The following is a 21,251-nucleotide window of genomic DNA, read 5'->3' on the forward strand; positions in this document are numbered from 1 at the left end:
TGACAAAGTATAAGATTCAGGTTGATTCAAAGAGATTTCAGGTTGTTCTACATTCCCTCCAAAACTTGGTATAATCAGTCTTAAGGTTTTTAGCCTTTCTGGTAATATCTTCTGGTGTCTCAATGTGGTTTTAATTTGTATTTCCTTGATGACTGTCAATGTTGAACATCTTTTATATGCATATATATTCATGAAGAGTCTATCTAAGAGTCTGTTACCCATTTTTAAATAGTAGAGTGGTTGTCTTATTTTTGAGTTGTGGAGTATATCTTGTAAACATTTTCTTCTAGTCTATGGTTTTTCTAATGGTGTTTTTTGAAGAGCTGAAGGTTTGGATCTTGAAGAAGTCAAATTTTTTATTTTTATTTTATTGTTAATGTCTTTTTGTATCTTGTCTAAGAAATCTTTACCACTGTTCACTAATACTTTCTCTAATACATGATTCTAAAGATTAAGATTAAGATTATTAATAATTATATCAATTAATATTATATAATAATATATTATATATAATAATTATTATATTATTATATATAATATATATAATAATTGTATAATATATAATAATTATTATAATTATTAATCTTAATTAATTAATAATTAAGATTATTTAGTGTAGACTTAGGTCAATGAAGCCCCATTGGATATCCAATGCCTCATTGGCTATTTAAACTCTGGCTATTGAGATCATAAATTATCCTTAGCCCTGTGTGTATTGTAGAAATTGTTTGACCTATTGCTTTTCATACTTTTCTGATCTTGGATAGTTTGTCTCATACATGAGAAAATCAGTATTCAGCCAAATATTTGAGGGGACCCCTCTCTCTGTGCGTCTCTGGAGTGTGTGCTCTCTTTCTCTGTAATTTCCCTTTCTCCACTACTCTATCTCACACAGTCTAGTTGTTTTGCCTCCCTGAACTCTCATTTTTGTCTCTATACTCAGTGAAAATAAGACTTTGACAGGGTTGCCCCTCTCTGAGGTGTGACACAGAAATGCCTCCAAGCAGCAAACTCTGGCAATTATATGACTAACTTTGTTTCCTTTCTCTAAGGGAATAAGAATCATTTTCTGTCTTTTGTATAATGTTTAAATCATTTGTTCCATGTATTTTGTGGGGTTTTCTACTATGTAGGAAGTGAAATTCCTGTCATATTTAATCATTCATGGATAGAAACAGAATTTCCTGGTTAGTATTTATAATTTTCATTTTTCAGCTCATATATCCTATCTCTTCATATATTGACTGTATTTTCCTTTTGTGTTTTGAACATATTTATAATACCTGTATTCAATTTTTGTCTGCTGAATTCACCAGCTTAGCCATTTTAGGGTTGGTGTCTATTGACTGCTTTTTTCCTTTATTGCGTATAACAATATTTCTGGCTTTGTATGTGTAATTTTCATGTGTGCTGTACATTATTGATAAAGCATTGTAGAAATTTTGAATTTTTTTTTCTTTTAACATGCAGGTAAATTACTAACTGATCACATTGGACTTGTGTAGGTTTGACTTTATGCATTGTTAGAATCTCTGGAAAGCCCAGGGTGTTTCTTAAGCTCCTCTTACTTGTGGCATCGATCTTCAAAATATTTCTTTCTTGCTGATCTTTCAAGACTTGGATTTAATTTGTTTTAGGGTAGATTTAAAGTAGGCCTTAACTTAGGGCTTGTTCCTTATTTCCAAAGTTGGATTTTGGTCTGTGCTGAATGCACATGGTATTAATGAGGTGTTAAGAAGGTGTTAATAAGATCTCTCTATTGCTCTCTACTGCTGTCTTCTTGGCAATATTAAAAACAATAAAGCAAAGTGATGTAACCTAAGTATTTTCAACTCAATCTCTTAGTGAGTAGTTTCAGATAACAAGAACTTGATGGTACCTTCTGGAATAAGAGCCTATATAGGATGGCTTTGCTTTAGCTTGTTGAGAGTTTAGTCATCCTCTGAAAAGGAGCTTCTCTTATTTCTAGAATGTCTTTTAAATTAGACTATGAAATTTACATTATTTTAAAATATTTTGTAATAATATTTTAGTCATTTTTGTTTACAACTGAGAACTGAGACTCTGGGTATTTAAAATTAATATCCTTGCCTGTGTTGCCCTTATAGACAACAGAAAAAGTTTCAACCTTGTGTTCCACATTATTCTGCTGTGTTTTATCCAAATAAATCTTTGAGTTGGTTGGCATCCAGTTTCACCTGGATTCTCTTGCTTACACTTTCACTTGGAAAGACTAAGTCCTCTAGGATCACATGTGCACAGTTGTCAGAGTATGGTTTCTAGGATGCTTTTGCTTATTTTTTTGTACAGCCTTTTTGAGTTGGCTTAGGCAGAATTCTCCTCTGGGCTTTAAAGATGATGTATTTCTCACTGAACATTTTCTGCAATTCAAGTACTTACCAGACTTGGTTTTTCTCAAAAGATTTCAGCTGAGGAACAGGAACAATGATCATAATAGCTTTCTGACCACTATCAACTTACTTTCCCTGGCTGCTGTTATATTCAGCTCTCTTATCTGGGACTTAAGGTCTGAATTCATTTTCAGCTCAAGGAGACCCTGAGAGATGCTGGACTAAAACTCATCCCACTTTTCACCATTGGGCTTCACTATCTTCACACTCTAACTAAACATGTTCTCCTTATTGAGCACTGACCTAGGAAGAGAATACTTTATTTTTACAATTTCCTCAGCAATGTGTGAGATATAATCAGATACTAAGTTATTAAAAAGGCAGCTAATGAGGTTACATTTCAGTTTATAATCCATTTAATCAACCCTGTCTCTTTAATATCACTCAAGTGTACCCATCCTCTCTACCTTCACTACCACAATCTCTGTGCAGCCTCCTGTAATTATGTGTCTGGTTTACTGGTCTCCTAGCATCTACTCTGGAAACCCAATAATTCGTTTTCCACATAGAAGTTATAGAGAGTATAACAGGATTTTAAAAAGGTAAATGTCACCACTTGGAGTGTGAAATCTTCCTCTGCATTTAGTAGTGGAATTTACTTATAGATGAGAGGATTGAGAGGGGGATGAGGAAGAAATATCCTTGAAAGAGAACAAAACATAACATTATGAACAGTTGGGTTTTTTACTCTTTGAACCATGCATTTATTGCTAAGGTTGCAGACTTCTCCTCACAAGCTACAGTTGATCCTTGAACGGTGAGGAATTTAGGGGTGCTGACCCTCTGCCTACTTTACAGTTAGCCCTCTCTATCCATGATTCTGCACCTGCAAATTCAAACTCAACCAAGTACGGATTGTATTGTACTGTAGTACGTATTTAGTGGGGAAAAAAATCTGATATGAGTGGACTCATACAGTTAAAACCTGTGTTGTATATTATATGACTCAGTGAATTTTTCAATATCTCTGCCCCACTTCAAACCATCTTGCTCCCATCTGATTTACTCAGTGTCTTCCCCATTCATGCATACCCGAATCTCCTGTATTCACTGCCACTTTCAGCTTAACAACTTCCCTGACAGGTTACCTGGCTTTGAATTTATCGTCTGAGATACTGCCTCCCAGATTGCCTCCTCTTTCCTAACTGCATGCAAGTGACTACCTGAAGACATCCTTCTACTACATTCAGCCTAGGTTTCTAGAATTAGTTTTCCTGAGAGTTAAAAAAAAAACAAACAAAATCATAGTTTTTCTGCATAGTTCTGCATAGGGAAAAAAAACAACTAAGCTATCAGGTATATTTTTTGTCAACATTTATTTACTAAATATTGTACACTTAGTATGTGCTAACTTTTGGTGTTGGATATACAACAACTAACATATTAAGCTAGTTTTCTATTTCTAGAGTGCTTACAGTATTCTGGAGGATATAGTCTATTACAGTAGTGAGAGAAGTTCTACGGTAAGGAAGTATAGAGTGTCATTACAATACCTAGTTGAAATACATATCTCAGTTTATAAGGAAAAATTTATTGGGAGAATAATTAAAATGAGTAGGAGTTAGCAAGGAAGAAGTTGGGGTGGTGTGGAAAAGAGTATTCAGGAAAAGTAAACCGACATTTGAAAATCTAGATGCAAGAGACCACATAGCATCTTTATAGGTTGGACGGATGGGAGTTGTCAAGAGAAGTGTCAGGAAAGCTAATTTGTGGGTAGTTCATCAAAAGCTTTGTGAGCCATGAGTTTGGATTTTATCCTAAAGTAGTGGTTCTTAAACTTTAACGTGCATTTAAACCATACAGAAATTTTACAGTACAGAAATTTTACAGTGTAGAGAGCCTTATTCACTAGGTTTGTAATGGAGCTTGCTACTCTGCATTTCTCCTAAGCTCTTAGGTACTGCTGATGCTGCAGGCTCATGGACCACACTTTCAATAGCAAGCTCCTAAGGGAAATAGTAAAGGTTTGAGGGAGTTCAAGCAGAACATAAAATACGATCGATATCTGTTTGTCTTCTAGAAAGATCACTTTGACTACAGAATAGAGGATTAACTACAGAAGGGCAAGTTTAGATGCAGGAAGATTTTGCAGGCTATTTTATTCATCATAGTCTACCATAACAGCACCTTAGGCTAGTTGATGTCATGGATATGGAGAAAACTGAGCAGATTCAAAAATATTTGGGAGCAAAAAATGAGAATCTTGGAAATAGATTGCACTTTGGAGTTGAAAGAGAAAACAGAATAAAGAAAGATTCCTAGGTTTCTGATCCAGTCAAATTTATTGCTATTCAATGTGATATAGGGCACCTGTGGAAGGTGTATAGAATAAAAGATCAAGAGATTTTTTTTTTCCTGTGGTTCCACTAGAAACTATTTTTCTTGAATTTTAATGAATTTGGTGTGATGCACCCAAGGAACAAATCCCATCCAGACAGGGCAGATAGTTTGATGTTCTAGCTGTAACATAGCTAGTTTTCAATGTAGACTACACTCTGTTGCCACTTTGGATAGAGCAAATCAGTGGAGTTTCAGTAAGCAGGAAAAATTATTGGATTATTTGCTATGTGAGACTACCAGTTCTGGTTTGTTACTCACAGCTCACATTCTTTCATAGGTAAAACGTGATTAGACTGAAGGGCAGCTTTGCAGTCTTATAACAGCAGCTAGAAATATCCAACATAAGGGAGGATTGAAGAAGAGGATTTTTTTAAATGACCAGATGAAAACACACCTATGAATCAAAAAACCTCAAACGTGAGCTGGCAAAAGCCCTAACTACCTACCTCAGTCCTAAGCAGCCCATTCCTGGACAATCTGCCTGTTTACCACTTGGAAGGTTTAGCTCTCCCTGTAACGCTAAGTGCTGGTGAGTCTGAGGATAAAGGTGTGGGGAGCAAAATTCTCAGAGCTTCTGTATTGTCCTTCCATTTAATGAGTCACAGGTGTTTTCACCTGCAAGGATTTTGTGTTTTGCCAATGCAGTCCATCCTTCTGTCTTGATCTGTATCTCACAATTTTCAATCCATGGTTGTTTGAATCCCAGGATGCAGAACCCATGGATATGGAGGGCTGACTGAATTGGTTTAACAAGTTAATGATGAGATAAAGAATATGTTAAGTCACCTAATGGCTTCACAAACTTTTCCCAAGTCAGTCTGTCCCACACCAGCCTCTACTTCCTTCTAACATTGTTCATTTAAACGTCCAACATTTTAATAGTAAGGCTAATTTTTCACTGATTTTTCTCCTAATAGTTGTGAGGCATCTGATTTTCAGCATCTGGAGGCTGTTAACTAATGCAATTACAGCCAAGAATCTCTTGAGTTTCTCCTGGTTATTATCTTTCTGCTCTGACATTGTTCAGTTACACTCTGTGAGCAGATAAAGGATTATGACAAAACATCTAGCAGTTGGAAAACACTTTTTTTAAAAAAATTAATTAATTTATTTTTGGCTGTGCTGGGTCTTCGTTTCTGTGCGAGGGCTTTCTCCAGTTGCGGCAAGCGGGGGCCACTCTTCATCGCAGTGCGTGGGCCTCTCACTATCGCGGCCTTTCTTTTTTGCGGAGCACAGGCTCCAGACGCGCAGGCTCAGTAGTTGTGGCTCACGGGCCCAGTTGCTCCGCGGCATTTGGGATCTTCCCAGACCAGGGCTTGAACCCGCGTCCCCTGCATTGGCAGGCAGATTCTCAACCACTGCGCCACCAGGGAAGCCCCTGGAAAACACTTTTAATTCTTACTTTCCCAAACCTACTGATGTTGACAGTCTTTTTTTCTTTTCTCCAATTATTTTCTAAGGTTAACATGTTTATTTTGCAACTCTTCATGGTCTAGTGGGATAATTAATTGTAAGTTCAATATTGCTGACTAAATAAAACAAATTATCCAATATGTGAAAATTCAGTTATCACATGGGTGTGCCTTCCGTAGATCAATTTTATGGCTATCCAGAATATTTTATTTTGCAAAGATTTTGTCCACAAAGGAAGGTTCTTAGAGAATATCTAGTGGTTGGAATTTACTACAGTCCGCACATTTCCCTTATGAAGACCTGAGTTTTAGAAGGGTTATTTGACCTTATTAGACTCTCTGAGCCAATTATGGGTAGAGCCCAGGATGAATTGTTTGCTTAAGTCAGAGCTTTGCAACTTTCCTCATCATGACAATCACTTGGGGTGCTCATTAAAAACAGTTTTTCCTGATTCTAATCCAGAAATGAATTAGAATGTTCAGGAGATAAACCTAGTGTTAGGGTTCTCCAGAGAAACAGAACCAATAGGATAGGTATATATGTGGGTGTGTATTTGTATATACATGGTGATTTATTATGAGAAATTGGCTCACATGATTATGGAGGCTGAGAAGTACCACGATATGCCATCTGCAAGATGGAGGACCAGGGAAGCTGGTAGTGTGATTGAGTCCAAGTCTGAAAGCCTGAGAACAAGAGGAGATGATGATGTAAATTCAGACTGATGCTGGAGAAGATGAGATGAGCCGTCCCAGCTCAACTTGTGAGGCAGGAAACAAAGAGGCAAATTTCTCCTTCCTCCACATTTTGTTTCAGTCAGCCCTCAGCAGATTGGATGATGCCCTACCATATCATACAGGGCCTTCTACTTCATTGGGTTTACTGATTCAGGTGCTAATCTCAACCAGAAATCTACTCAAAACACTCCCCCCAGTAAGATATAATCTAGGCACCCATGCCTCACTCATGTTGACACATAGAATTACCCAACCCAACTACACCTTTTGTTAACTTGGCACCCATACTCATCTCCTTAAACCATACTTAAGTTGCAATTCATGAAAATAAGATCATAATTTTGCCTATTGTGCTACAACTCTCCTGTGTACAATTGAAAATGCACTGACTGCTTTTCCAGTAAAGGAGGTAGAGTTCTTGAGTGATGGTTAGTCTTCTCTTTGATAGTCTATAACTTATACTATGATGTTAAATTAACAGTACTTAAATATATGTTGTAAAGTCAATATATTTTACCTTACATGATAAGGAAATAAGAGAGGAAAGAGAACAAGCATGCCTATGTGTGTGTATGTCTGAATGATATAGAAACAGGCCTAATTTCTGCAACTGGTCACATGGTTTTAGCTAGTAATTATAACTACCTTTTTCCACTATCCATTCTCTATCCCCTTTTCTTCACCAAGCACCTCAGTTGGTCATGGTTCTTTAACCGGTGGGGTGACCCAAACCTTCATTCCTGAAGGGTCTGGACCACTAGTAGTCCTGCCTGGATTTGGTTAGTGTAGTTTTCTATTGACTTTAATCACACGGTATGGTAATATTAAGTAACACCCTAAGAAATTGCCTATATTCAAGACTTACTCTTCCTTGCTGCCATTGTAAAGTAGTAGTCCAATTTCCTCTTGGTATGAGATCAGTTACCCGAGCTTACACTGAAACTCCCTTCTTTGGTGATTTGGAAGCATGAGGAGCCCAAAGTGGCCAGTGGGGTGTTGGCATTATTAACTTCAAGGTCAGTGGAATCATCTCCTGGTGCAAGCATTCCTTCCTCTGGAACTAAAATCTCCAGTCCAGCAGAGTATATAGCCTCAAGAACACAAAGCAAAAATTTTGCTAGAGGTACCAGGGGTAATATTGAGTGGATCCATTGCCATTCCTACTCCTTGACTCCTGGACCTGTGAATCCTGGCTCCGGGAGAAAGAGCACCATATACAGGATGTTGATTTAGAGCATGTACAGCCTTCTGCAGAACCTTGCTACAGCCCTGTGAGGTATCACCACCTTAGTGGCACTATAACTAAGTCTTCAAAAGACCATTACACCATTCGATCAAGCCAGCTGCTTCAGTGTGGTGAGAAATATGGTAAGACCAATAAATTCCATGAGCACTGGCCCATTGCTGCCCTTCTTTTGCTGTGAAGTGATTTTCTTGATCTGAAACAATGCTGTGTGGAATACCATGATGACGGATAAACCATTCTTTAAGTCTATGGATGGTAGTTTTGGAAGAAACATTGAGTGCAGGGAAGGCAAATTCGTACCCAGAGTAAGTGTCTATTCCCATAAGCATAAAACACTGCCCCTTGCATAATGGAAGTGGTCCAGTGTAATCAACCTACTACTAGGGAGTTGGTGCCATATCAGGGACTCAGAATTGGTCTCTGTTGCTAGCAGATGAGGCACTCAGTGGTGGTCATAGCCAGATTGCCTCAGTGTGTGGAAGGCCATATTGCTGAGCCCATGCATAAACTCTATCCCTGTCATCATGGCCACTTTGTTCATGAGCCCATTTGGCAATGGCAAGGGTGGCTGGGGAAAGAGGCTGCCTGGTATCCACAAAACAGTTCATCTTATCCACTTGAATATTAAAATTCTCCTCTGCTGAGGTCACCCTTTGCTGAACAATTACATGGGATACAAATATCTTCATGTTTTGGCCCAATCAGAAGGGTCAACCCCTGTACTTCTTCCCCAGATTTCCTCCTCATAAATTTTCCAAACATGTTTCTTCCAAATCCCTGACTATCTAGCCAAACCGTTGACCACAACCCATGAGCCAGTTTATAATCATACATCTGGCCATTTCTCCTTCCAAGCAAAGTGAAAAACCATGTGCCTGCTTGAGGCCAATCAAGTATATAGCACTTTCATTTGATTATGGAGTGTTTCTATGCATACCCAGGTTTATAGCGTGGTGGATCAGATAATGCCTAGGCTAAACTAGTTATTTCTTGCTCACTAGTTCCAATCAGCTTAATGTCATTGATGTAATGGACCAGTATGATATCTTACAGAAGGAAAAGTGATCAACATCTCTGAGCTAAGTTATTATATAGGCCTAGAGAGTTGTGATATACTCTTGAGATATGACAGTCAAGGTATAATGCCAGCCTTGCCAGCTGAAAAAAAAAATCTGCTCCTGGTGGACCTTATGGAGAAAAGGGTATTTGCCAGGTCAATAGCTGAATACTTGATACCAAGGAATGTGTTAATTTGCTCAAGCAATGAAACCACATCTGGTACAGCAGCTGCAATTGGATTCACTATCACAGTCAAGCTTACGATAATCCACTGTCATTCTCCAAAATCCATCTTTCTTTTGCACAGGCCAAAATAGGACTGTTGAGTGGGAATGTGGTGGGAATCACCACTCCTGCATCTTTCAAGTCCTCAATAATGGCACTGATCTCTGCAATCCCTCCAGGAATGTGGTATTATTTTTTGGCTTACTATTTTTTTATGTAGGGAGACAGGCTTTTGCTACCATAATAGCCCTCACTCCTCACCAGATGATGATTTTATGCACACAAATTTGGGTATTACTGACTTACATTATTGGTAGGCACCAAGTTTGTTATCATATTGTATAAAAGTTTATTAAAATGTTCTCCCAAATATGCATATTCTAAGAAGTAGACAAAATTAATGTAATTATAAGATCTTGAGAAAAGAAATGTTTGGACATTTAAGGTTGGAAGATTCATTGGCTACCTGTAAAGGAGCGCCTAAGCAGATATGATAGCACAGTTAGGAAGTACAGTTAGAATGTGGCAGGTAAATGTAGTTGTAATTGTAAACTATTGCTATATTGGTTATCCTTTTATTTATTTCTTGTTTTAGGTTTGCTATACTGTGAATTATTGGACAACTTACCAGCAGGTGGTAGCACTGTTTAACAAATATACCCCTGATCACAAAGCAAGCAATTGTGACTGAATTATAGGCTGCGAATGCAGCAAAATTCAAATATGTCAGAATAGTGGATTGTGATCCAGAAAATCCGAGTCCTGGTCCCAGTGGTATTACTTATTGGCCTCATCACTTTGCAAAAATAAATCTCATAGTGTTTAAATAACACTATAAATAAAATTAGTATAATAACAACTGCCTTGGCTTCTGCTGTTTTAAGGGTAGGAATAGAAAATGATTGTAAAAATCATTAAGGGAAGGGTAGGATGCTGTGTAAATGCAAATATCATTTCTCATTTTTTTGTTTGTTTTTTCTTTATTTGTTTTCCAGGCATTAATATTGAGATGTGTTCTTACTAGTAACAAAGGTAGTCCTAAAAAGGTCCAACATGAATGTAAAATGATTTCCCATTGGTCATATGTTCAACTATTTTTTGACCATTTTTCCATTCATTTCCATGTGGTATAAAATGTCAAAACCCATTTTGTTGGGTCTGAGGAAGAGTAGCTCTAGCCTCTGAATCCTTCTTTGCACACCCACTGCTTTCCTAACCTTTGTACACGCATGAACTAAACAGGAAAAGTCCAAGAGAACACAAATAACTTCAAGGAAATATGTGTTAACATATTTAAAGTATAAGGAGCAAAGTGAGCCAGCATTTACCTTTACTGTGTGCAGAGAAGTGTACTAACCACTGAAAGGATTCAAAGATACAGAATCCAGAGACTTCCAAAAATGAAGAACTTTTTTTTTTTGACAGATGCTTACTGATCTCCATCAGTAGACAAGGAAATTTACTAGATCCAGGCTGTATAAGACATACATAATTCTCAAAGTTGAAATTTCTATAGTTGAGTTGAAGATCACCTATCAGCAAGAGTAAACAGATATAGTACAAGGCAGGAGACGAGCCATGAAAGGAAATGCACGACTGGGTGGTGGTTTAGATTAAAGCCAACCTGGGCAAGATTGAAGGAGAGAAGAGAGTCTGGGTGGACGTAAATGATACTTACAGAGACAGGTATTTGATGTGAAGGTGATAGAGTATAATAGTTAAGACTATAGTCTTTGGGTCAGAATGATCTGACATAAAGTAATAACTCTACCACTTACAAACTGAGTGACCTTTGGCAAGGTACTCTGATTTTTTTATTCTTCATCTGTAAAATGTAGGTGATAATAGTGCATCTGTTTTATAGAGTTACTGTGAGAATCTATGTGGAATTTAGTGTACAGTAAACTCTAAATGGGGAAGCAAACAGATTTCTTTGAGATGTGTAAAATATATAGAAGAGCAGTTGATATAAGGCACTGAATGCTAGACACTTAAGTTTGTATTTATTATAGTGGACAAAGGGAAGTGTAGATTCTTGTATAGAAAGAGATGTCCATGAAAAGGTACTTAAAAGGTGTTATAGGGGTTTGTATAGGTGTTTTAGAACAGAGAAGTGGTGGAGGCAACAGAAGGAAGGTCATCTGAAGAGTGTGGATATGAGGTCATATGAGGTTACATTTGAGTAAAGCATTTGGAAAGACTTGGTGAGATCAAGGGAGAGAGAGTATTAAAAAGTTATTCCAATAACTTGAGCCTAGGGAACTAGGGGGATGGTTGTATCTTTGGCAAAAATAAGAGAGTTTCTTTATGTGTGAGGAAAGCAAATATATTTATTCTCATGGGAAAGAGACTGTAAGAAGACACACAACAACAAGCAGAACAGTCCAAGATCAAGGCTGGACATTTCAGTTGGGAATCATCTGCTGACTTTGAAAGTGTTCATTGAAACCAGCTGCTATAGGGTGATTGAAGGTAGTAGAAAAAAAAAGGAAAAAGAAAAATCACATAAGTATATGCTAAGAAAGACTATCCTTGGATCTGATACAACATTTGAGAAAGTGATAAACTTACAAGCATCACAGCAAGCCAAATTCTGTTTACATGAACCTGGAAGAGCAATTTCTCCTTCCTGTGCAGGACTTTTGCCCAGACCCATAAAGTCCCATCCTCCTTTAACAATGACATGAGTTGACTAATAATTCGGATACTAACACATTATAACTAATTTAGTATCTGGCTGAGGCATGTACAGTAATGTCAAATAGCAGGTACCTCATTTTCTGTTAAATTATTGTGTTCTTTAGAAAAACTTAGTTTCCCCAGGTTTTCCTTGTAAAGAGAATGGAATGTCTCTCTGGAACAAGTTGACCACCCATAAAACATGCAAAAAGATGAAACAGTAAAATTCCTTTCAGAGGCTCTGGGAAGACTTCTCTAAGATCCTATCCCCATAGCTGTTTTGGGCAATTATCCTCAATATCAGAGTTATATGCCACACTTACTTTTACCAGCATGCTTACAACACTGTGTTGGTATTATCATTTTAGAGGTGGCTGTGACCCTGAGTAAAACTAAAGACCTTAAAGACAATAAAAAGGCTATTGAAAATAGCACTATTAAGATCTAATTTATTAAAAGTCACCAATTTTGCAAAATGTATGCATTCTAGTAACCGCTATGGTAGTGGTTCCTGTGTAGAACATTTCCATGACTCTAAAAATTCCTTAGTGTCCCTTTGCAGTCAATCCTCTCCTCACTTCTGGCCACTGGCAACAAATAGTGTGCTTTCTGTCTCTGTAGCTATAACTTTTCTAGGATTTCATATAAACAGAATGATGCAGGATATATTCTTCTGTATCTGATTTCTTTCTCTTAGCATCTTACTTTTACACTTTAGTTTATTGTTGCTTCTATCAGTAATTTGTTCCTTGTTTTTCGTTATTGACTGAACTTCATACTTTATTTGAAATTCATTAGTTTTTCCGTAATATATGTTTCTAGGATCCAATCCAGAATATCACATTACATTTAGTTGTTATGTCTCTTTAGACTCTTTTGGGCTATAACTGTTCCTCAAACTTTTCTTGTTTATGATAACCTTGACTTTTTTGAGGAGTAATAGTTGGATATTTTAAACAGTATCTTGTTTTGGTTTGTCTGGTGGTTTTCTCATGGTTAGACTAGGGTTAAGGGTTTTTCAGAGTATAACCAAGAAGTGAAGTAGTTTTAAATTTATAACATCAAAATGATTTATCACTGATGGTAACAATTCTGATCATCTGGCTAGTTTTTCTGCCCTGAAAAGTCACTTTTCCCCTCTTTCCACTCTGTACTCTAGAAGCAAGTCACCAAGTATAGCCTGTACTTATGTGTGGGGTTATGCTTCACCTTCTTTAAGGGGAGAGTGTCTATATAAATTACTTGGAAATCTCCTGTAAAGGAGATTTGTCTCTTGTCCCCTATTTATTTATTTATATAAGCCTTTATTACATCAGGATAGACTCATGTTTTTATTTTATAATTTGGGTTATCATTGTAATACTACATTATGTATTTGATTGCTCACATTTTCCCAGCTTTGGCAGCTGGGAACTCTTTCACTTATGAGAATACATTCACTCTTTCATCATTAATTACAATGCTGGATATAGATGTTTTATAGATGTGCTTTATCACTTTGTAAAAGTTTGCCACTATTTCTAATTTTCTGAGACTTAAAAAATTTAGAATAGATGTTGGAGTTGGGAAAATAGTTTTTGTGCATTGATTGAGGTGATCATATGATTTTTTCTTTTTAATTAACAAATACTATGAATTGCATTCATTGATTTTTTTTTTTCTTTTTTTGGAATGTTAAATCAACCTGATGTTCCTGAGATAAAACTTCACTTGGTCATGATTCTTAACCTTTTTCATATAGCTTGATTTGTTGAAAATTTTAGAACCTTTGCATATATGTTCATGAGGGATATTAGTCTTCTTTTTCTTGCAGTGTCTTTTTCTGATGTTAGTATCAGGGCCTCACAGAATAAGTTGGAAAGCATTCTCTCCTCTTCAATTTTTTGAAATATTCTTGTGTAGAATTGGAATTAATTATTTCCTAAATGTTTCGTAGAATTCACCTTTGAAGCAAACTGGATGTGGAATTTTCAATGTAGGAAGGTTTTTGATTACAAGTTACATTTCTTCAATATATATAAGGCTATTCAAGTTATCTATTTCATCTTTAGTGAGCTTTGTTTGCCTATATATTTCAAGGAAATTGTCCATTTCATCTAAGTTTTTGAGTTTATTTCCATGAAGTTTTTCATAAAATTTTCCTTTGCTTTTAATATCTGTAAATCTATATTGATGCCATATCTCATTTCTGATATTGGTAAATGCCTTTCTTGCTCAGTCTGGTCAAATGTTTATAAATTTTATTGAACTTTTCAAAAAACCAACTTTTGGTTTAGTTGATTTTTCTCTATTTTTTCTTTGTTTTCTATTTCATTGATTTTTTTTTCCCTCTGATAATCTTTTATCTTCCTAATTTGGGTTTAATTGACTTTTTCTAGTCTTTAGTTGGAAGCTTAAGTCATTGATATTTAAGACCTTTTTCTTTTCTAACATAAGCATTTACTGCTCTAAAGTCTTCATGAAAAACAGCTTTAGCAGTATGTCACCAATTTTGGTATGTTGTCTTTTCATTTTCATTCAGAGAAAAATACTTTGTAATTGCCCTTTTGATTTCTTCTCTGACCTATCAACTATTTAGAAGTGTTATTTACTATATGGGCTTACATACCATAAAATGGTCCCATTTAAACCTTAGAATTCAATGGTTTGTTTTGTACTTTTATATAGGTATGCAAGCATAGCCACAATCTAGTTTGACACTTCCATCACCTAAAAAGGTTCCTGATGTCTACTTGCAGTAAATACTGGTTTTCATTCCCAGCTCCTGACAATCACTAATCTACATTCCATCTTTATAAAGTTGCCTTTTCTGTGTATTTTGTATCACCAGAAACATAATGGGTCATTTAGAGGTATGTTGTTTAATTTCTAATATTTGTGAATTTCCTGTATTTCTTTCTGTTATTGATTTGTAATCATGTACTTTGCATGATTTTAATTCTTTTAAATTTACTGAAGCATGTTTTATGGCCTGGTGTATAGTTTATTCTGGAGAATGTTGTATCTACACCTGAGAAGAGTGTGTGTTTTTTGTGGTAGATGGAGTATTCTAGAGATGTCAGTTATGTCAGGTTGGTTGATAGTGTTATTCAAATCTTTTATATCCTTGCTGATTTTCTGTCTAGTTCCTCTTTTCATTATTGAGAATGTAGTATTGAAATGTCCGATTTTTATTATTGAGATCTGTATTTCTCCCTTCAATTTTGTCATTTTTTTTACTAGATGTATTTTGGGGATATGATGTCTGGTACTCATGTTTTGATATTCCTTATTTTTCTGTTGAATTGACCATTTTATCATTCTTTGGTCTGAATGTATATTTTCTTCTGATACTGATATGCTCATTTGAACTCTCTTATGATTACTGTTTGCCTGGTACAGCTTTCCCCATTCTTTCACTTTAAGTCACTTTGTGCCATTCAATCTAAAGTTTACCTCTTGTGGATAGAGTACAGTTGTATTACATATCTATTTGGTCTCAATTTACCAATCTCTGCCTTTTGATTGGAGTGTTTAATACATTTACATTTAGTGTAATTATTGATATAGTTGGATTAATGTCAGTCACTTTGCTATTTACTTTTCCTCCTTTACTACCTTATTTTGCTTTAAGTAGATCTTTGCTGGAGTATCAAATTTTTTTTTTTTTGAGTTAGTTTCTCAGTGGCTTTTTCCCTAGGGATTATAGCATCTTAATTAAAAATAATCTGCTTCAGATTATTCCTAACTTAATTGCAATAAAATGAATTTTGCTCTAGTATAGTTCCCTTCCCTCATTTATCCTTTGTGATGTTATTGTCATATATATTTACCCTTAAATATTATATGATAGAAGTTATAAAATATAGTTTTATAATAATCTTTTATACTTACATTAGTCAAAAGAAGAAAAAAATATTCTTACTTTCTCTTATATTTATCTAAGTAATTACCTTTCCTAGTATTCTTTATTTCTCCATGGATTTAACTTACTGTCTGATGACACTTCCTTTATGCCTCAAAGATTACCTTTAGTATTTTGTGTAAAGCAGGTTTGCTAACAATGAATTATCTGTCTGGTTATTTGGAAATGTCTTCATTTACCTTTTTTGGAAGAATGGTTTGAATAAAGAATTCTTGATTGCCTTCTTTTTTATATCATCTAGGCCTTAGTGTTGTTAGGAGGATCTGGTCTGGTTCTCACAAGTAGTCCATGATATTCTCCTATTGAATGTAACAATTTCACAGAGCACCAGCATCACGAAGTCACTCTGTCACTGTATGGATCAAGATCAAAACAAAATTATTCAATAGTCATGTCTGGACAGAGATGAAAAAGAAAACATTGCCAAAACCACAAAAATGCTCAGAAATATCCCTCCCATGGTTAATATGAGTAACTATTACTGCTTCACCAATTATAAGTTACTCTTGTTTCATTCTTCCTATTTTGCAGATAAGAAAAATTTTAAGATATAATCATAAAATTTCCTCCACTTCATGACATCATCTAATCCTTAACCAAGCCATACTTCCTTGATCCCTCTTCCAAATCACCTAACACAAACCCAAATCCTGTAACACCCTTTTACTGAGACACTCCATAGTTCCCCATGATGTGTGATCTCCTCCATTACAACACATTATAAAACTAACTTTGTTCAACTATACATGAATTCCTAGTCTCTTTGGCCAAAGGGCATTGACACCTGAATTAGAAAGGATGAAAGTTAGGATGGGCAAAAACATATCAGTTAAACGCAACCAAAACTAAAGTATGGATCATAATATTAATATCAGAAAAGTTTTAATTCAAAGTTAATATAGGTGAACAATAAAGGATAAGATTTATAATAAAGACTTAAGTCAAAAATCTGTCATTCCTCAAAAATCTGTCATTCCTCAAAAATGGCATAAAAATGAAAAAAGATATTCCTGGATTATTCTAGTTCTAGATTAGCAGTCAGCAAGAATTTTTTGTAAAGGACAAAATCAGTAAACATTTTTAATTTTGCAGATCAAATGTCTACAAGTATCAACTTTGCCATTTTAGTATGAAAGCTGCCATAGTCAATACACACACAAATGGGCATGATTGTGTTTCAAGAAATGTTTGCTTATGGACACTAAAATTGGAATTTTATATAATTTCATGTGGCACAAAAAATTCTTTTGATTTTTTTTTCTTCAATAATTAAAAGACATGAAAATCATTCTTGGCTTATGGGATATACAAAAGTAGGTGATGGGCCAGGTTTGGCCTGTGTGCCTTGCTTGCTACCCCTTCTCTAGATCATTGTATGGCTCACTGCCTCACATCTTTACTGTAATGTTACCTTCTCAGTAGGGGTCTTCCCTACTTACCTTCTAATAACAGCACTCTCTTCTACTCCCTTCTCTACTTTTTGTTCCCCTATTGGACTTAAAATAATTAAATAAACTGTATATTTTATTCATTTGTTTGACCGACCGCTCCCCCCACTAGAATGTACACTCCCTGAAAATTAGAATTTTCAGTTTTGTTTACCATTTCAGCCCCAGGGTCTACAAAAGTGTCTGGTGTGTTGTATTCACTTAATGAATATCTGTACAATGAATACATCAGAACCTGTAGAAAGAATCACACAGCAGCAGATGACAATAGTCACCTGGGCCTAGGGTTGGTCAAATTTCAATGTCTCCAGTTTGAGAATATACATGACAGATACCTTTAGCTCCCAGTTTTGAGGAGACTCAGAAAATATCTTGGGGAAGCCAAGGGCATGGGCATGAGGGCTAAAAGAATGAGCTTTTAATTCAATGGTCTGAGATACCAGAAGAGATTTTTCAAATCAGGGAATTTAGTGTAAAAATCTAGTTTGGATTAAATTTTTGTTTCTTGATACCTAGCTGGTAAAGTTTTACAGATAATATTATATCAAATATAGATAGAAACTATAATTTTATTGTCTGAGTTCTTATATCAGTAATTTATTCATTCTTATTTTAATTAAAAAAAAAACTTCGAGAAGGGTAGAAAGAGTATGTTAGCAGTGGTTGCCTTATAGGAGGAGGACTGGGGATTTAACTCAGGAGAACTTACTTTTCATTTGGATTGTTTAAATAGCATTTAAAGGGAGGCTCCAGAATTTTCATATGCTGGAGTCTTAGAATGCTAATCTGATTTGAAGATGGGGAGGTAGAAAGCTTTTTTGGATAGGTTTGTACAGCAAACACAATTTCATTGCTTAGAGGAATGGCTTGGGAAGTGTGATGGACATCATGGGGGTCTAAAACCCCTTGAAACCCCTTTTGGGGGTTGGATATACCATTTGTATATTTTCTTTATTTTTTTAAAGTAGAGATGAAAATAGAAAGTAGATCACAGTATACAAATCAGAATGTCAAATATCCAGGAAAAATATTTTTCAATGATCTGTGCCCTTATTTCTAGAACAACCAAGAGTAAAGTGTGTTAGTTTCTAATGTGTGTTCCTCATTTGCTTAGAAGCCTAAGCAAAACTGTTAGGATGTTTTCCTGCAGATCTATTGTAAAGGAGTATAAGACGTTCCAAATAGATACACTACTGGTTTATGAAGTGGCCTACGACTGTGGATGGGAGGACAAGATTCTGAAGCCAGAGCCTCCTTCTTCCTTTTTGAGAAGAACTACTACTTACTTCCTGATTAAGAACAATAGAATCAGGCTAGCAAATCAAATGCATTCAGGGAAGCCTGTTAATATAAATGCAGGGAACACGGCCTGCTGTAGGATGAAGAGGAACAGTGGAGAAGGTGGCAACCTAGGAAGGGGCACCACCATTGAGAAACATGGCAGCCATTCAGTAATTCTTAAACGGCCATTCAACTATTAAAGAGCATTCACAATATAGGCCTGGTCTCACCAGTCTTCCGATTCATTAAAAGAAGGTAGGCATCTAGATTTGTATGTGAGATCCATCCAATTTTTAAATGTCAGTCAGTAATTCAAGATATTTAAAAATCCTACATAAGTTAAATACAGTTCCACCTAAGACCTAATCTTCTGGCTTCCAGCTTGATGGGACTTCTGAACAAGATGATTGTTCGAGCTACAGTTTGAGCTACAGTTATGTTCTTTCACGTGATTGTAGAGCTACGGAGCAGTACAAAGTTTATAGTATTTGGGAATATCTTTCCCATTCCATTACTAGAGTGTCATTGCTAAGGAAGAACAGAAAAAAAAAATGGGGTGGGTTGTGGACTTGAGTACATTTGTGTTTCTGGAGTCTTGAGTTAAGATTCTGATTATCTAGATAAAGAGATAGGCACAGGCATAGATATAGATTATAGGTAAATTCACCTCTTATTCCTGTGATCATCTTCCTTGGTAATGGCAATCTATTAGGATGGGGAAGATATTTCAGATACTGTAAACTTCATATCCCAGTATACCTCTGTAACTAGGTGAAATAAAAAAAAAATAGGTTGATAGATATTTCTTCAGAGTTTAAAGTGGTAGGTAGCTGTAACTAAAATAGTACAATTGAAACCATGGTTTCAGAACAATATAGGTTAAATAGACTTTTGAAAATTTGAAAGGGGAATGAATCTCATTTACAGCATGGTTTTTGTGAGAGTAAATTCCAAATACTAAACTATTTATATTCCAAGGAACATTTAAAATATACCCCTTTCATAAGCTTGAGGCTGCCTGCCTGTGGTCTCTTCTCCCAGAGAACAAGATTTGGCTACAAGGAACATTTTCACCATTCTTGGAGCTTAGTGTAGCTGTTGAGCTAAGTTACTTAGAAAGGAAAGAAAAAAAAAAGTGATGTGGGGTGGCATATCGAATGCTACCTGGGCACCTTAGAAACACAGGACTGCACTGAATTTGAAAAGACTGACATTGTTATTTCCTTTTTTCCTGACCTCCTGATAAGAAGAAAGTTCCCTGGTCCTTTTAGGAGATGCTTGATCAGGCTCAGCAAAGAATGACCCCACACAGACCTAACAGGGACCCTTGGGCAGTAGATGGAATTTCACAGGCAATTCATCGTCCCCTTCCCTGTACTTCTGATGCATGATTTTCCTCCCTAACTGCCAGTTTCTGGAGGCTGAGAAAAGTTTTCAGTATATGTCTATAGTCCCTAGAAATGCATCAGTCTTGGATAACACATTTCCCTAATTCTAACTTGTACATAGTTGCTCTGTTTAATAATAAAGATGTGGCTGTAAAGATACATTTCCATTTACTTTATGGATGTTTCTCACCTCAATAAGTCAAGACCATAAATTTTTTATATGGTTTTAAAATCTTCTTAATATGTTTCTTCCTAATACTAAAGTGTTAAATAGACAGTCATCTTTTAGAAAAAAGCATGATGAAAGCACTGTATCAAAATAGTAAAATAATCAAAATGCATACTATTCTTCTTTATTGCAGCCTGCAGGCTCAGATAACACACAAATGAGCAAGTCGTTTAAGAAGATAGAAGTATCGTTCACCTTCAGGCTTGGAACTATCTTTATGGTTTCTAACTTTAAAATGTTACCCTAGTTTGTTGTAGTATTTCAGATTCTGTCCTTCCACAGTCCCGGCCTGAAGTGGACGTAGATCCTATTATTACCAGCCAGCTTAATCACACTCCCCTGTGCAAGCTCTTTCAGCCAGCAAAACAAAGTTCAGTTTCAGACTTTCAAGCTTCTCCCAGTTTCCCACGTTTACATTAGAGATCATGCTCTTAAAAGAAACTTTTAAACTAATGCAGTTCCTTTTCACCTTATATCCACTCCAAAGCTGCCTCTCCTTTGAGACCATGTTTTCCAGTCCCTCAGTGGGAAATTTTCAAAATTTTAATCTCAAAAGGCTTTGCTCAGTATGTTTAGAAGCTGGGTTCATCAGCTCCATACATATCTATTGCCTGTCTAAACTAACCTTGACCTGTCTGCCTAGCTCATGTCTCCATCTTAAAATGTCTCCCTCCTCCCAAGAAGGCTCATTTCAAAATCATGCTTTATCAGACTTCCCTGGTGGTGCGGTGGTTAAGAATCCGCCTGCCAATGCAGGGGACATGAGTTCGAGCCCTGGTCCAGGAAGATCCCACATACTGCAGAGCATCTAAGCCCACGTGCCACAACTACTGAGCCTGCGCTCTAGAGCCCACGAGCCACAACTACTGAAGCCCTTGTGCTTAGACCCTA

General features: G+C 36.1%; 1 pseudogene; it reads right to left on the minus strand.

The window, feature by feature from the left end:
- Positions 1-2,029: 2,029 nt before the first annotated feature.
- Positions 2,030-2,632, minus strand: LOC118892528 (annotated as a pseudogene).
- Between the last annotated feature and the right edge of the window lie 18,619 nt (positions 2,633-21,251).

This window comes from Balaenoptera musculus, chromosome 3 (genome assembly GCF_009873245.2).
Source record: "Balaenoptera musculus isolate JJ_BM4_2016_0621 chromosome 3, mBalMus1.pri.v3, whole genome shotgun sequence".
Classification (NCBI taxonomy): domain Eukaryota; kingdom Metazoa; phylum Chordata; class Mammalia; order Artiodactyla; family Balaenopteridae; genus Balaenoptera; species Balaenoptera musculus.